The sequence below is a fragment of the Saccopteryx bilineata genome, chromosome 4, assembly GCF_036850765.1.
Source record: "Saccopteryx bilineata isolate mSacBil1 chromosome 4, mSacBil1_pri_phased_curated, whole genome shotgun sequence".
Classification (NCBI taxonomy): domain Eukaryota; kingdom Metazoa; phylum Chordata; class Mammalia; order Chiroptera; family Emballonuridae; genus Saccopteryx; species Saccopteryx bilineata.
Genome location: NC_089493.1, coordinates 272,704,137 through 272,721,221, shown reverse-complemented (window position 1 = coordinate 272,721,221; position 17,085 = coordinate 272,704,137). Strand labels below are relative to the sequence as shown.

Genomic DNA, 17,085 nt, shown 5'->3' with positions numbered 1-17,085 from the left:
CACTTTGTGACTTTGAAAACATCTTTCATATTCTGATCAACAAGACACATCTACAAATTATGCGCTTTGCTGACACGACAATGTCAAACTTCTGTAAAAAGCTTCTAAGTGCCTACGTGTCAGTTTATGAACTGATCTCATCATGAATTCATAACAAATAGTTCATAGTCCTTTACTGGTTTGAGACTCATGCTTTGAATGGCAATGGACTGTATCACCCCCAATAAAATCATAGGCTAATTCTTTTTTTTTTTTTTTTTCATATATATATATTTTTTCTGAAGCTGGAAACGGGGAGAGACAGTCAGACAGACTCCCGCATGCGCCCGACCAGGATCCACCCAGCATGCCCACCAGGGGGCGATGCTCTGCCCCTCCGGGGCGTCACTCTGCTGGGACCAGAGCCACTCTAGCGCCTGGGGCAGAGGCCAAGGAGCCATCCCCAGTGCCCGGGCCATCTTTGCTCCAATGGAGCCTTGGCTGCGGGAGGGGAAGAGAGAGACAGAGAGGAAGGAGGGGGTGGGGGTGGAGAAGCAAATGGGCGCTTCTCCTATGTGCCCTGGCCAGGAATCGAACCTGGGTCCCCCGAATGCCAGGCCGACGCTCTACCGCTGAGCCAACCAGCCAGGGCCCATAGGCTAATTCTTATATGTAGAAAATAACCAGTTTCACTGTATCTTTTTAAAAGATTTAATACCTATTATGTAACATAGCAGAGCACATTATACACTATTGAGATACATTTCCATATAATAGATAAAAGAATACCTGATTAGAGATAAGACATACCATAACTTATAGTTAGTCATTGTTGCACTTTAATTTTTAAATATTTGACAATGTATTTATGAAAGAATCTTTCAAGTATCTACTGTTTTAACTGAAATTTCAGAGCATTTAAAGTTGACGTAAACGGTTCTTAAATGTTTATAAGGTGTTATTTTACAACTGTAATTTATTAGTGATGCAGTGTACTTCCTTCTGCAAGAAGTCATTAAGAACCACATACTGCAGCGGTAGAGCGTCGGCCTAGCGTGCGGAGGACCTCGTTCGATTCCCGGCCAGGGCACACAGGAGAAGCGCCCATTTGCTTCTCCACCCCTCCACCGCAACTTCCTCTCTGTCTCTCTCTTCCCTTCCCGCAGCCAAGGCTCCATTGGAGCAAAGATGGCCCGGGCGCTGGGGATGGCTCTGTGGCCTCTGCCTCAGGCTCTAGAGTGGCTCTGGTCGCAACATGGTGACGCCCAGGATGGGCAGAGTATCACCCCCTTGTGGGCGTGCCGGGTGGATCCCGGTCGGGCGCATGCGGGAGTCTGTCTGACTGTCTCTCCCCGTTTCCAGCTTCAGAAAAATGCAAAAAAAAAAAAAAAAAAAAGAACCACATACTGAGTGGTGTAACTGTGTGGCTCTCTCCACAGTCTCACAGTATTTACTCAATAGCTGATACTTTTCAATGGACATGTTTCAACTGGCTTCATTGGGAGTCTTCTGATTAATGTAGGTAGTTAGAAAATGAGACTTACCAACATTTTATTATGAAAATGATCAAACATACAGAAAAGTTTAAAGAATTTTATAGAGTGCCTGTATACCCATCACTTATATTCTACCATTAACATTTTACCGTATTGCATTATAACATGCTTATACAAATCACTGTCCAACCATCTCTAAAAACTTTCTCCTAAATATTTTAGCATGCATATCATTAACTAGAGTTTATTATTTGTTTACAGTTTTCTTTTGAGTCAAAAATACATACAATACAATGTGCAGATTTTAAGTGTTTGTTCTCTGATCTTAGACATGTATACACCTGTGTGAGCCAAAACTCTGTCAAGATATAGGGCAGCCTGATGTGGCGCAGTGGATAGAGTGTCGGACTGGGATGCGGAGGACCCAGGTTCAAGACTCCGAGGTCGCCAGCTTAAATGCGGACTCATCTGGTTTGAGCAAAGCTCACTGGCTTGGACCCAAGGTTGCTGGCTTAAGCAAGGGGTTCCTCGGTCTACTGTAGCCCCACGGTCAAGGCACATATGAGAAAGCAACCAATAAACAACTAAAAGTTTCACAACGAAAAAAAATTGATGCTTCTCATCTCTGTTCCTGTCTGTCCCTATCTATTCCTCTCTCTGACTCTCTCTCTTGTCTCTGTTAAAAAAAAAAAAAAGATAAAGGGCAGAGGTACTCCTTCAATTAGGGGTGATTTTGCTTCCCAAGGAACATTTGACAATTTCTGGAGATAGTTTTGGTTGTCTCAACTGTGGAATGATAATGACCTCTAGTGGGTAGAGTCCAGTCATAATTCTTTGTTCATAGTGTCACTTTTCAGAAATCTTAACCATGGTAAGTTTCATCGTGCCTCTTGCCAGTCAATCCTCCACTCCACATGCCCAACCTCTCAAAGATAACCAACCATTGGTGTGATTTTTTTTTTCTATTTTAGCTTTTTTTGTTCTAGAACAGCTGTCGGCAAACCATGGCTCATGAGCCACATGCAGCTCTTTGGCCCCTTGAGTGTGGCTCTTCCACAAAATACCATGTGCAGGTGCTACCTCAATAAGGAATGTACCTACCTATATAGTTTAAGTTTAAAAAATTTGGCTCTCAAAAGAAATTTCAATCATACTGTTGATATTTGGCTCTGTTGACTAATGAGTTTGCTGACCACTGTTCTAGAAGATATAGACAAGATCAAACATTTTATATACTTTTTGGCAATCTTACCTTAGAAACATTGCCTATAAATCTTCAGGAAAAGCTAAATTTTTCCCATTAATTATAAAATAAATCTCTTGTAGGGGTTTCACATAAAGAACAATGTTTTCAGCAATATTCCTATAGCAAACAAAATAAAGGAATTAATATGGCTCCTTTAGAAATTACCAAGACATAATTGCCAACGTGAAACTCGGTGTAAGCAGCTTTACATAGGAGAGACAATATTAATATTGTTCAAAGACATACATTTCTGATGATCCAGGTTCATTTCCAGTTAAAACCTATAAAAATGGCCTGACCTGTGATGGCGCAGTGGATAAAGCGTCAACCTGGAACACTGAGGTTGCCGGTTCGAATCCCTGGGCTTGCTTGGTCAAGGCACATAGGGGAGTTGATGCTTCCTGCTCCTCCCCCCCCTCCTTTCTTTCTAGAAATGAATAAATAAAATCTAAAAAAATAGCCTGACCTGTAGTGGCGCAGTGGATAAAGTGTCAACTTGGAAATGCTGAGGTCGCCGGTTCGAAACCCTGGGCTTGCCTGGTCAAGGCACGTATGGGAGTTGATGCTTCCAGCTCCTCCCCACCTTCCTTCTCTGTCTCTCTCTCCTCTCTCTCTCCCTCTCTGTCTCTCTCTCTCTCCCTTTCTCTCTCCTCTCTAAAATGAATTAAAAAAAAGAGAAATAAAACCTATAAAAATGAACAGTTGGGATGATCTTCAAACATTTCACAAAGGGTACTTTGTTTCAGCCAGCATTTGATATGATATGTACACCATCCATTTCAAGTATAAAATAGAGTGCAGGTAACATGATGCCAGTTTAAAGGGAAATCTACCAACTTTGGAGAACAAATTAAGAGGAAACTTCCCTTGCTTTAATATTGGCTATTTTGAAAAAGCTTATTGGGATGACATTGGTTCACAAAACCATACAAATTTCAGGTGTACAACTCAACACCATCTGCACACCACATCGTGGACCTTCCTCCCCAAGCAAAGTCTCATTCATTCCTTCTGTTGCCTACCTCCACATACTCCCCCCACCCCGCTTGCCCCGCCTTCCCTCTGGCTTTGCCACCCTGTTGTCTTTGTCTATGTGTTATGAATATATATTTTTTGACTAATCCTTTTACCTCCTTTGAACCCTCGCCCTCCCTTCTGATTGCTGTCCATATGTTCCATGTATCCATGCCTCTTTTTCTATTTTATTCATCAGTTTATTGTGTTCACTAGATTCTACATTTAAGTGAGATCATATGGTACTTGTCTTTCTCTTAGTGGCTTATTTCACTTAGGATAATAATCACCAGGTCCATCCATACTGTTGCAAAAGGTAAGATTTCCTATTTCCGGCTACATAGTATTCTGTTGTGTAAATGTACTACAGCTTTTTTATCCACTCATCCAGAGATGGGCACTTGGGCTGTTTTCAGATCTTCGTTATATTGTAAATAATGCTGCAGTGAACGTGGAGCTACATATATTCTTTTGAATTAGTGTTTCGGGATTCTTAGGATATATTTCCAGCAGTGGGATTGCTGGGTCAAAAGGCAATTTTATTTTTAATATTTCAAGGAAACTCTATACTGTATTTTTTCTTGAAGGTGGTATTTGGGAATATCTGAAGACAAAGATTCTTTTTTAAAAATAAAACAAACATTAGGCCCTGGCCGGTTAGCTCAGTGGTAGAGCATCGGCCCTGCGTGTGGAAGTCCCAGGTTTGATTCCTGGTTAGGACACACAGGAGACTCACCCATCTGCTTCTTCTCCCTTCCCCCTTCCTTCCTCTCTATCTCTCTCTTACCCTCCTGCAGCCAAGGCTCCATTGGAGCAAGGTTGGCCCGGGCGCTGAGGACAGCTTCATGGCCTTTGCCTCAGGCGCTAGAATGGTGCCAGCTGCAACCGAGCAACACCCCAGACAGGCACAGCATCACTCCCTGGTGGGCATGCTGGGTGGATCCTGGTCGGGCGCATGTGTGAGTCTGTCTGTCTCCCCGCTTCTAACTTCGGAAAAATACAAAAAATAAAAAATAAAACAAACATCATAGTTGTGATTGCACTTCAACACAAGGCCTCAAAGTTCCACATCACTTTTTCATCTTTGAAAACTGTGATGGCGCCTGACCAGGTGGTGGCGCAGTGGATAGAGCGTCGGACTGGGATGTGGAAGGACCCAGGTTCGAGACCCCGAGGTCACCAGCTTGAGTGCGGGCTCATCTGGCTTGAGCAAAGAGCTCACCAGCTTGGACCCAAGGTTGCTGGCTCCAGCAGGGGGTTACTCAGTCTGCTGAAGGCCCACAGTCAAGGCACATGTGAGAAAGCAATCAATGAACAACTAAGAAGTCGCAAAGCGCAACGAGAAACTGATGATTGATGCTTCTCATCTCTCTCTGTTCCTATCTGTCCCTGTCTATCTCTGCCTCTGTAAAAAAAAAAAAAAGAAAACTGTGATGGCTAACAGTCATGTGTTTATTAGTCATTGGTTGATAAATTGATTCTTTTATCAGAGGTTACTTGATGATATCATGTAGTCTCATGACTTTAAATACCAGATTTTTGTTTCTAGCTTAAACTAAAAATTCATATATCCAGTTGTCTACCTGACAAATCTACTTGGATATATAAAAGACAGTCAAATTTGATGTGTTCAAACTGAATTATTGAATTCTCTCTGATTATTTTCCCAAAGTTTTGTGAGCAAGGCTTGGTGGCTCTACCTTCAAAATTTATTCTGAGTATAACCATTTCTCACCACCTCCATTGCTGTCATCTGGTCCAAGCTACCGTAATCTCTTTCTGAGATTATTTCAGTAGCCTTGTGACTGAACTTGTTTCCACCTTTCTACCTCATAGATTGTTTTCAACACTACAGCCAGAGCAATCCTTTTAAAATGTAACAGTGGCCCATCCCTGGCCAGTTTGCTCAATGGTAGAGCATCAGCCTGGTTTGTGGAAGTCCCGGGTTCGATTTCTAGTCAGGGCACACAGGAGAAGCGCCCATTTGCTTCTCCACCCCTCCCCCTCTCCTTCCTCTTTGTCTCTCTCTTCCCCTCCCACAGCCAGGGCTCCATTGGAGCAAAGTTGGCCCAGGTGCTGAGGATGGCTCCATGGCCTCCACCTCAGGCGCTAGAATGGTTCTGGCCACAATGGAGCAATGCCCCAGATGGGCAGAGCATTGCCTCCTGGTGGGCATGCTAGGTGGATCCTGGTCAGGCGCATATGGGAGTCTGACTGCCTCCCCGCTTCTAATTTTGGAAAAATACAAAACAAGACAAAACAAAAAAAAACAAACATTGGCCTAAGCCACAAATTAGGTCTCTTATTTCATTCAGAGTAAAAGGCATAATAGTGGCCTAGACACATCATCTGCTACCCTTCATCCTGATGTTTTTTTTAAATTTTGTCTGTTACTTTCCCATTCTTCCATTTGCTCAGTCTGTTCCATTCATACTTCCTGACTGTTCCTCAAACCTGCCAGGTAGGCATGGTTTACTTTTTCACCCCAGTGAGGCCTTCCCTCACCATCTCACTTTAAATTTTAAATGTAGTGTGTTAAACATAGTGTTTAAAATGAACAAATGTAGTGTTATTGGAAAAAAATCACTTTTCCCTGCTTTGTTTATCCTCATCTGACACATATTTTTCTTATTTGCTTGTCTCTCCTTCCATGAGAATGTGAACTCTATGAGGGCATAGAATTTTGTGTATTTTGTTCATTGTATTCTGAGCACCTAAAATGGTACCAGTTACAGGGTGAGCAGTCAATATTTGTTGAATAAATGATTATTGAGTCCCTACTCTACTACATGCATTGTGCTAGATTTTGGGTACTAAAATAGTGAATGACCCCTCCACATGGAGCATAGACTAGTACAGTAGACACAGTAATTCATTAGCACAAAAACGTATGTACAGAATGTGAGATAAAAGTTCTCACAGAAAGGAGCTTGGTTGAATGACAGTATGAAACCTGGCAAGCTGACAGGAGGTGTGGAGAAGCTGTAACCTGGTCAAGTACCAGAAGCTGGGATCTCAAGATTAAGTAGCTTTTGTAAGTGGTGTGCCCTTTTTCATTCCTGATACTGTTTTTCTCTTTTTTAAATTAAAGATGGGTCTTCTAGGCAGTAAACCCTTTTACTATCTTTGATATGTGCCATTATACTTTTGTTTTCTATTTCCTTGACTTCCTATATTTATTAGTTTCTTCCTCAGGGAGGTTTAATTTGCTGTGATTTTTCTAATTTTTTGAGATTGATACTTGGATCACTAATACATGCACTTATGGTTATAAAACCCTCTAAACACAGTGTTAGTTACATTCTACAAGTGTTGATAGTAGTATTTTCAGTAGGAATTTTAATAGAACTTTTATGAGGTCAGCTTAGTTACTGATATATTTGGATGATTATTATTTTTGAGAGAGAGTGTGAAGGAGGAGAAGGGAGAGAGATGCAAAGCATCAACTCGTGGCTGTGGCACTTTAGTTGTTCATTGATTGCTTCTTATACATTCCTAGACCGAGGTGGGGGTCTCTAGCCAAGCCAGTGAGCCCTTGCTCAAGCCAACGACTTTTGGGCTTAAGCTAGCGACCATGGTATCCTGTTGATGATACCATGCTCAGGTCGGCAACCCTGCACTCAAGCTGGTGAGCCTGTGCTCAAGCCAGAGACCTCAGGGTTTTGGAACAAGGATCTCAATGTCCCAGGACAATGCTCTATCCACTGTGCCACCACTGGTCAGGCTTACATATTTGGATTTAAAAATAACATCTAACAATTTCTAGTTCTCCCCCAGTTCTGTGAGGCAAAAAAAGGTATCTCCATTTTTCTTTATCTTCTCTTAGATTATTCAAATATATTTTCATATTCCATTTTTACCTACTATATTATCTTAATCATTTACTTATTCATATATATTTCTTTGTGGGTTTTTTTGTTTTGTTTTTGTTTTTGTATTTTTCTGAAGCTGGAAACAGGGAGAGACAGTCAGACAGACTCCCGCATGCGCCCGCCCAGATCCACCCGGCACGCCCACCAGGGGCGATGCTCTGCCCCTCCGGGGGGTCGCTCTGCCACGACCAGAGCCACTCTAGCGCCTGGGGCAGAGGCCAAGGAGCCATCCCCAGCACCCGGGCCATCTTTGCTCCAATAGAGCCTTGGCTGCAGGAGGGGAAGAGAGAGACAGAGAGGAAGGAGGGGTGGGGGTGGAGAAGCAAATGGGCGCTTCTCCTATGTGCCCTGGCCGGGAATCGAACCCGGGTCCCCTGCACGCCAGGCCGACGCTCTACCGCTGAGCCAACCGGCCAGGGCTCATATACATTTCTTAATATTTCAATTACTACCCTTAAGATTATACCAAGCATTATTGAATTCTTGAAGTCTAGTATAAATTAATAGTTTTGTTATTTCTCTGTCAGTTCATGGACTTTGGAATATTTATGCTTCATCTATTTCTCTTGGACTTTTTTGTCAGTTTAGTTCTACATATATGTGTTATTTCACAAGATATCTGAATTATTTTTTGTAGTCAGTATTCATTTAGCTCTGCCTCATTTCTTTTGCCTGAAAAACTTTTTTACTGTGTGTCTACTAGTAAACAAGTTCAGTTTTTATTCATCTGAAAACAATATCTTCATTTTCAAATCATATTTAGACTTGGATATAGAATTGTAGGCTGGCCCTGGCTGGGTTGCTCAGTTTATTAGAGTGTCGTCCCAATATGTTAAGTGTGTATGTTTGATTCCCAGTCAGAGCACATACAAGAATCAACCAATGAATGCATAAATAAGTGAAACAAATTGATATTTCTGTCTGTCTCATTCTTCTCCCTCTCCCCACCTCCTTTCCTCTTGTTAAAAGAAAAAGAAACAATAGAATTGTAGACTGGTCATTCATTGTTTTTTGACTTCTATTTCTGTTGGCTTTAGCTGTCAGTCTTGTTACTGATTGAAGATTAATGTGTCTTTTTTCCCCCCTCTCTGGTGCTTTTTTTTTTTTTTCAGAGAGAGAGAGAGGGATAGATAGGGACAGACAGGAACGAAGAGAGATGAGAAGCATCAATCATTAGTTTTTCGTTGCGACACCGTAGTTGTTCATTGATTGCTTTCTCATATGTGCCTTGACTGCGGGGCTAGAGCAGACCGAGTAACCCCTTGCTGGAGCCAGCGACCTTGGGTCTATGCTGGTGAGCTTTGCTCAAACCAGATGAGCCCGCGCTCAAGCTGGTGACCTCGGGGTCTCAAACCTGGGTCCTCCACATCCCAGTTCGACGCTCTATCCACTGCACTACCGCCTGGTCAGGCTCTCTGGTGCCTTTTAAGATGCCTAATTTTCTTTTGTTTTCTGCAGTTTTAGTAGGTTGTGCTTGCATGTGTTTTTCTTTATATGTCCTGTTTGGGGATCACTTCTTAAATCTATGGTTTGATGTCCTATTGGTAACAACAGGGTGGAAGGTTTGGTCATGGGAGTGGATAACTGAGTTGGGGTTAGTAAGGGGGTAATTGATGTGGTTGGATAGTTCATCTATGTGATGTTGAAGTCTCACAAAAAGATGATTGGAATTGGGAAGGACAGGAAGCCTGAACAAGAAGCTAAGGGCTTCCTTGAGTGAAAGGGTGTGAGAGCTTGACAGTAAGTGTGCTTATAAGGTTGGTAACAACAAGAGTGACGACTGGGGCATGTATAATTATATTGCGATACACCTGCAGGAAGTTTTGCAAGAAGGAAAGAGCAGCAAAGTCTTGAAAGCAAAAATGAAAACGGAAAGAATTTTCTGGCTTTGACAAATGAGATTGAGACAAAAAAAAGTATCTCCATTTGAATGAGATGAAAGGGAATTCATGTTAGGGAACAGCTAAAGAAGGCAGAAAAGACTTTAAACATAAAGAGCTTGTTGATCAATGAGGAGGAATTTCAGGAGATATACAGAGGGCTGGGTGATACGGGAGAGGAATTGAGAAATGAGATTTTATTTTATTTTATTTTTACAGAGACAGAAAGAGAAAGGGATAGACAGGGACAGACAGGAACAGAGAGAGATGAGAAGCATCAATCATCAGTTTTTCATTGCGACACCTTAGTTGTTCACTGATTGCTTTCTCATATGTGCCTTGACTGCGGGGCTACAGCAGACTGAGTGACCCCTTGCTCAAGCCAGCTACTTTGGGTCCAAGCTGGTGAACCTTGCTCAGACCAGATGAGCCCACGCTCAAGCTGGCGACCTCGAGGTCTCGAACCTGGGTCCTTCTGCATCCCAGTCTGACGCTCTATCCACTGCGCCACCACCTGGTCAGGCAACGTCAGGGTTTCAAACCTGGGTCCTCAGCGTTCCAGGTCAGCACTCTATCCACTGCGACACCTCCTGGTCAGGCAAGATTTTATTCTTTATTATGGCCAAATAATATTCCATTGCATATATGTCCCACAACTTTTGTATCCAGTCATTGTCTGTTGATGGGACTTGGGTTGCTTCCATAGCTTGGGTATTGTATAATAACACTGCATTGAACATAAGGATGCATATATTCTTTTGGATTAGTGTTTTGGGTTTTTTTCAGATATATATCCAGAAATAGAATTGCTGAGTCAGAAGGCAGTTCCATTTTTAATTTTTGAGGACCTTTCATACTGTTTTTTATAGTGGCTGCACCGATCTGCATTCCCACCAACAGTGCTTGAGAGTTCCCTTTTCTTCACATCCTTGCCAGTTCTTCTTGCTGATACGTATATTGATGATAGCCATTCTGACAGGTGTGAGGTGATATCTCATTGTGGTTTTAATGTGCATTTCTCTGATGATTAGTAACATTGAGCATTTTTTCATATGTCTTTTGGCCATCTGTGCTCTTTGGAGAAGTGTCTATTCAGATGCTCTGCTCATTTTTTAATTGGATTTTTTTGGTGTTAATTTGTATGACTTCTTTATAAAAATTTGGATATTAACTCCTTATCAAATGTATCATTGGTGAATATCTCCCATTCAGAAGCTTGTATTTTCATTTTGTTGATGGTTTCTTTTGCTGTTCAAAAACTTTTTGTTTGGCCCTGGCCGGTTGGCTCAGTGGTAGAGCGTCGGCCTGGCGTGCGGGGACCCGGGTTCGATTCCCGGCCAGGGCACATAGGAGAAGCGCCCATTTGCTTCTCCACCCCCACCCCCTCCTTCCTCTCTGTCTCTCTCATCCCCTCCCGCAGCCAAGGCTCCATTGGAGCAAAGATGGCCCGTTGGAGCAAAGATGGCCCGGGCGCTGGGGATGGCTCCTTGGCCTCTGCCCCAGGCGCTAGAGTGGCTCTGGTCGGGGCAGAGTGATGCCCCGGAGGGGCAGAGCATCGCCCTCTGGTGGGCAGAGCGTCACCCCTGGTGGGCGTGCCAGGTGGATCCCGGTCGGGCGCATGCGGGAGTCTGTCTGACTATCTCTCCCTGTTTCCAGCTTCAGAAAAATACAAAAAAAAACAAACAACTTTTTGTTTGATGTAGTGCTGTTTGTTTATTTTTTCTTTTGTTCCCTTTGCCCCAAGAGACATAAAAAATATAACTAAGAGCAATGTCAGAAAGAGTTCACTGCCTGTGTTGTCTTCTAACAGTCTTTTAGTTTTGGGTTTTCATTTAAGTCTTCATATTAATTTTATCTTTGTATATGGTTTCATTTTTTTTTAAGAGATTTTATTTATTGATTTTTTTTTTTATGGTGGGGTGGGGAGCATCATGAGAAGTATCAACTCATAATTGGTTCACTTTAGTTGTTTCTTGGTTGCTGTATGTGCCTTGACCGGGCAAGCACAGGGTTTTGAACCAGTGACCTCAGCATTACAGGTTGAATGCTTTATCCACTGTGCCACCACAGGTCAGGCTCACTTTTTTTTTTTTTATGTATCTATCCAGTTTTCTCAACACTATTTATTGAGTAGAGTGTTTTTATCCCATTGCATATTGCTACTTTTGTCATATATTAATTGACTGTGTAGATATGGATTTATTTCTGGGCTCTCTGTTCTGTTTCTCTGTGTGTGCTTTTATGCCAATGCCATGCCGTTTTGATTGCTATAGCCTATAGTATAGTTTGATATCAGGTAGCATGATACCTCCAACTTTGTTATTTCTTTTCAAGATTGCTGTTGCTATTGAGCTATTCAGAGTCTTTTTGTGGTTCCATATAAGTTTTAGGGTTATTTGTTTCAGTTCTCTAAAATATACCATTGGAATTTTGATAGAGGTTGCTTTGGGTAGTATGGTCATTTTAATGATGGTAATTCTTCCTATCTGTGAGCACAATATGTGCTTCTATTTACATATTTGTATCTTCATCAATTTCTTTCATTTCTCAAATTTTCTGAGTACATGTCTTTTACCTTCTTGGTTAAATTTATTATTATTATTTTGATGCACTTGTGAATAGGTATTTTCTTAATTTTTCTTTCTGATATTTCATTATTGGTGTAAAAAATGCTGATTTCTGAATATTTCTTTTGTATTCTGCTACTTTTCATTTATCAGTTCTAGTAGTTTTTGGAGGAATCTTTAGGATTCTCTATTTACAGTATCATGTCACCTGCAAATAATGACAGTTTTACTTTCTTTCCAAATTGGATAACTTTTCTTTTTCTTGTTTTATTGCTGTGGCTAAGACTTCCAATACAGTGTTGAATAAAAGTGGTGAAAGTGGACATCCCTGTCTTGTTTCTGACCTTAAGGGAACCACTTTTAGTTTTTCCTCATTCATTCTATTAGCTGTTGGTTTGTCATATATGGCTTTTGCTACTTGAGGTATTTTCCGTCTTGTCTCATGTTGCTGAGAATTTTTATCATAGATAGATGCAGGATTTTGTCAAATGCTTTTTTTTTGCATCTATTAATATCTTAATGATTATTATCCCTTATTTTGTTTATGTGGTGTCTCTCATTAATTGATTTGCAAATATTGTACCAACCTTTCATGCAGGAATAATTTCCATTTGGTCATGGTATATGATATTTTTCATGTATTGCTGGATTCAGGTTGCTAACATTTTGTTGATATTTGCATTTATGTTCACTACTGATACTGGCCTATCATTTTCTTTCTTTGTAGTGTCTTTATCTGGTTTTGAAATTAGGATAATGCTGGTTTCATAAAATGAGTTTGGGAGTCTTCTGTTCTCTTGAGTTTTTTGAAATAGTTTCAAAAGAATAAGTTTTAGTTTTTTTAATGTTTGGTAAAATTAACCTGTGAAGTCATCTGGTCCAGGACTTATTTGTTGGAATTCATTTGTTTGTTTCAGTTGTTTCAGTTATAATCAGTCTTTATATTTTCTGTTTCTTCTTGATTCAGTTTTGGAAGATTTTATGTTTCTAGGCACCTCCCATTTCTTCTAGATTGTCTTATTTGTTGGCATATAATCATTTGTAATATTTTCTTATAACCCTTTGTGTTTCTTATAACCCTTTGGTGTCGGTTGTTATTTCTTTTTTATTTCTTATTTATTTGGATACTCTCTTTTTATTGATGAGTCTGGTTAAAGGTTTATCACTCTTGTTTATATTTTCAAAAAACCAGCTCTTGGTTTCATTGATGTTTTGAATTGGTTTCCTAGAGTCAATTTATTTATTTCCACTCTGGTCTTGTTATTTTATTTTTCTATTCACCCTGAGTTTTGTTTGTTGTTCTTTTTTTTTTTTTTCCATTTTTTTTTTTTACTTATTCATTTTTAGAGAGGAGAGAGAGAGAGAGGGTGAGAGACAGAGAGAGAGAGAGAGAGGAGAGAGAGACAGAGAGAGAGAGAAGGGGGAGGAGCTGGAAGCATCAACTCCCATATATGCCTTGACCAGGCAAGCCCAGGGTTTCGAACCGACGACCTCAGCATTTCCAGGTCGACGTTTTATCCACTGCACCACCACAGGTCAGGCTTGTTTGTTGTTCTTTTCTAAGTTTCTTTAGGTGTAAGGTTAGATTTTCTTATTTGAGTGTTTCTGGTTGCTTACGGTAGATCTGTAATGCTATAAATTTTACTCTTAGAACTGCTTTTGCTTTGTTCCATAGATTTTGGGTCGTTATGTTTTCATTAAGGTTTTGAGATTTTAAAATCCAAAGCTAGACTCTGGACAAAGGTGAATGCACCAAGCTAAAATTTGGGGGTGGCTTGGGGCTTAGTCTTTACCCTCTGTTAGTCCAGGCACTCTGTCTTCAAATGCAAATGCATACTTATTGTCAATAGTGTCATTGTTCTGGTCAGATATGGGGTTGGCTGATTTTTCTTTAAAGGGCCAGATGCCAGTTATTTTAGTTTTGCAGGCCATATGATCTCTGTCCCAATTAATATTACAGTGTGGAAGTAGCCAGAGACAATATGAATGAGAATGGCTATGTTTGAATTAAACTTTATTTACAGAAACAGACAGTGAGCTGAATTAAGCCCATATATTGTAGTTTACCAACCTCTAATTAAATAAAATCTCCAGGATATTTTTCACTGGTGTCATTGCCAGACTTTGCCAGTGTTCTTCATAGTAAATTTTTTGTATGCCACATGGTCTTCAAATTTTGTGCAAATCTGTCTAGCAGTTTTTGCAAATGTGTAGTAACAAATATTCAAATGCTTAGTTTTATTTATATGAATTTGATGACTGACAGCTATACCTACCCATTCTTTTAAGTCATGGTTTATCACTAGCATAATTGCCAAATCGAGGAAGTACTTTTATTATTTTCTAATCTTTTCCTCAGGATTTGATATTGAATATTGTATTCTTTCTTAAATTCTCTCTCATGCCTTCCTATAATTATACTCTCTCTTGGTCTACTGCTCTAGCCCATTTTAAGTCACCCTCATGGAATCCTCCATAATCTTTTTTTCTGAATACTCTGTCTGAATTCTTATTTATGGCCTTAGAACCACAATTCTAAATTCACATTGCAGATCCATTTATAAACCCTCAGTTTTTTGTTTTTTTTTATTTATTTATTTTTATTTTTTACAGGGACAGAGAGAGAGTCAGATAGAGGTATAGATAGGGACAGACAGGAATGGAGAGAGATGAGAAGCATCAATCATCAGTTTTTTGTTGAGACACCTTAGTTGTTCATTGATTGTTTTCTCATATGTGCCTTGACCTCAGGCCTTCAGCAGACCGAGTAACCCCTTGCTTGAGCCAGTGACCTTGGGTCCAAGCTGGTGAGCTTTTTGCTCAAGCCAAATGAGCCCGTGCTCAAGCTGGCAACCTCAGGGTCTCAAACCTGGGTCCTTCAGCATCCCAGTCCGACGCTCTATCCACTGCGCCACCGCCTGGTCAGGCTAAACCTTCAGGTTTTTATATTCAGCTAATTATTAACATAATTATCTTTGTGGTTCAGAGATATATGATACACGTTGATAGTAAACTCAATCATGTATTGTTCTTTGTCTCATAAATTGCCTCACTTTACACCCAGACATCTAGAAACCTAGGAGTCAGTCATCCTTTCTCCACAATTCAGTCATTTATCAAATCTCTCGATTTTACTTTCTAAATATCTTTTGAATTTCTTTTTGAGCTCTTAGTCCTAAATCGAACCTTTGTATTTCATCTACACTATTAATAGTAGTTTCCTCATTGGTCTTACTCTTTTCAGTTCTGACCCCTCTGATCAATCTATGCTGTATAACAATGCCAAATTACTTGTTAACCTCTTAGGCAAAATTAAGCCCTCTTCACTTAGGTACATAAGTACTTTACAGTATTTATTACTTTTTTTTTTCTTTTCTTTTTTTTTTTTTTTTATATTTTTCTGAAGCTGGAAATGGGGAGAGACAGTCAGACAGACTCCCGCATGCCCCCGACCAGGATCCACCCGGCATGCCCACCAGGGGCAACGCTCTGCCCACCAGGGGGCGATGCTCTGCCCCTCTGGGGCGTCGCTCTGTCGCGACCAGAGCCACTCTAGTGCCTGGGGCAGAGGCCAGGGAGCCATCCCCAGCGCCCGGGCCATCTTTGCTCCAATGGAGCCTCGCTAAGGGAGGGGAAGAGAGAGACAGAGAGGAAGGAGAGGGGGAGGGTGGAGAAGCAGATGGGCGCTTCTCCTGTGTGCCCTGGCTGGGAATCGAACCTGGGACTTCTGCACGCCAGGCCGACGCTCTACCACTGAGCCAACCGGCCAGGGCCAGAATTTTTTTTTTTTTTTTAGAGAAACATTTTTTTTCTTAGAATTAACATGTATGGATACTGACATTTAAGGACCTTTAATGATACAATGAACTTTCTAATTACTCACCTATGGTAATTTGGTTTTAAGTGAGAGGAGGGGAGATAAGACTCCCACATGCGCCCCTCCTGGGATCCACCTGGCAATCCCCATCTGGGGCTGATGCTTGAATCAACCAAGCTATCCATAGCGCCCGGTACCCATGCTTGAACCTATTGAGCCACTGGCTGCAAGAGGGGAAGAGATAGAAATGGGGGAGAAGGAGGAGAAGAGAAGCAGATAGTTGCTTCTCATGTATGCCCTTACCAGGAATCAAACTCGGGATATCTGCACACTGGGCTGATGTTCTATCCATTGAGCCAACTGGCCAGGGACTGGAAATATTTAATGTTGAGAAAACCACACCAAACAATAGAAATTCTATTGTTTTTTAAATTTAATTAATTTTTAAAATTAAATTTCATACAGTGAAATTCACTCTTCAGTTTACAGTTTGTTGAGTTCAGATGCATCCAGTCATGTAGCCACCAGTACCATCAACATCAGATCAGTTCCCCTTTGTAATCAGTCCTTCTCCATCCTTAACCCTTGGCAGACATTTATTTATTTTCTGTTCTTATAGTTTTTTCCTTTTCAGAATATCATTTAAATAGAATTTTACGTAACTATCCTTTGAGTCTGGCTTTGTTAACTTACTGTAATATATTTACAGTTCATCCAAGTTGTTGCATGTATTAGTAGTTTTTTCATTGTATTACATGTATGTACCAGTTTGTTCATCCATTTACCTGTTGGGGTTGTTTCCAATTTTTAGCAATTATAAAGTTACTGTAGATTTTTGCAAACACATATTTGTATAAGCATAAGTTTTCATTTCTCATTGATAAACAGGTAGAATCACTGGGTAATATGTTAAGTGTATGTTTACCTTCATAAGAAACTGTCCATTTGTTTTCCAGAATACCTATACTATTTTGCATGAGCACCAACAACATATGAAAGTTTCAGTACTTAGGTGTATATATTATGTTTTATTGTTATGTTTGTTTAGCATTCTGATAGGTGTGTAATAGTGTTATTAGAATTTTATTTGTATTTCTCTAATGACTGAAGATATCTAGCATCTTTCCATGTGCTTATGTGCCACATACTTGATGCTGTGTTTATTTAAATCTTTTGCTTTTAAAAAAAATTAAGTTGTTGCCTGACCAGGCTGT

The 17,085-nt window shown here is 40.6% G+C and overlaps 1 protein-coding gene across 1 annotated transcript in view; it reads left to right on the top strand.

Annotated features, from left to right (window-relative positions):
- The window catches only part of VKORC1L1 (vitamin K epoxide reductase complex subunit 1 like 1), a 93,787-nt gene that overhangs the window by 43,991 nt on the left and 32,711 nt on the right, over positions 1 to 17,085 (top strand). The gene's annotated exons all lie outside the window — the stretch shown is intronic.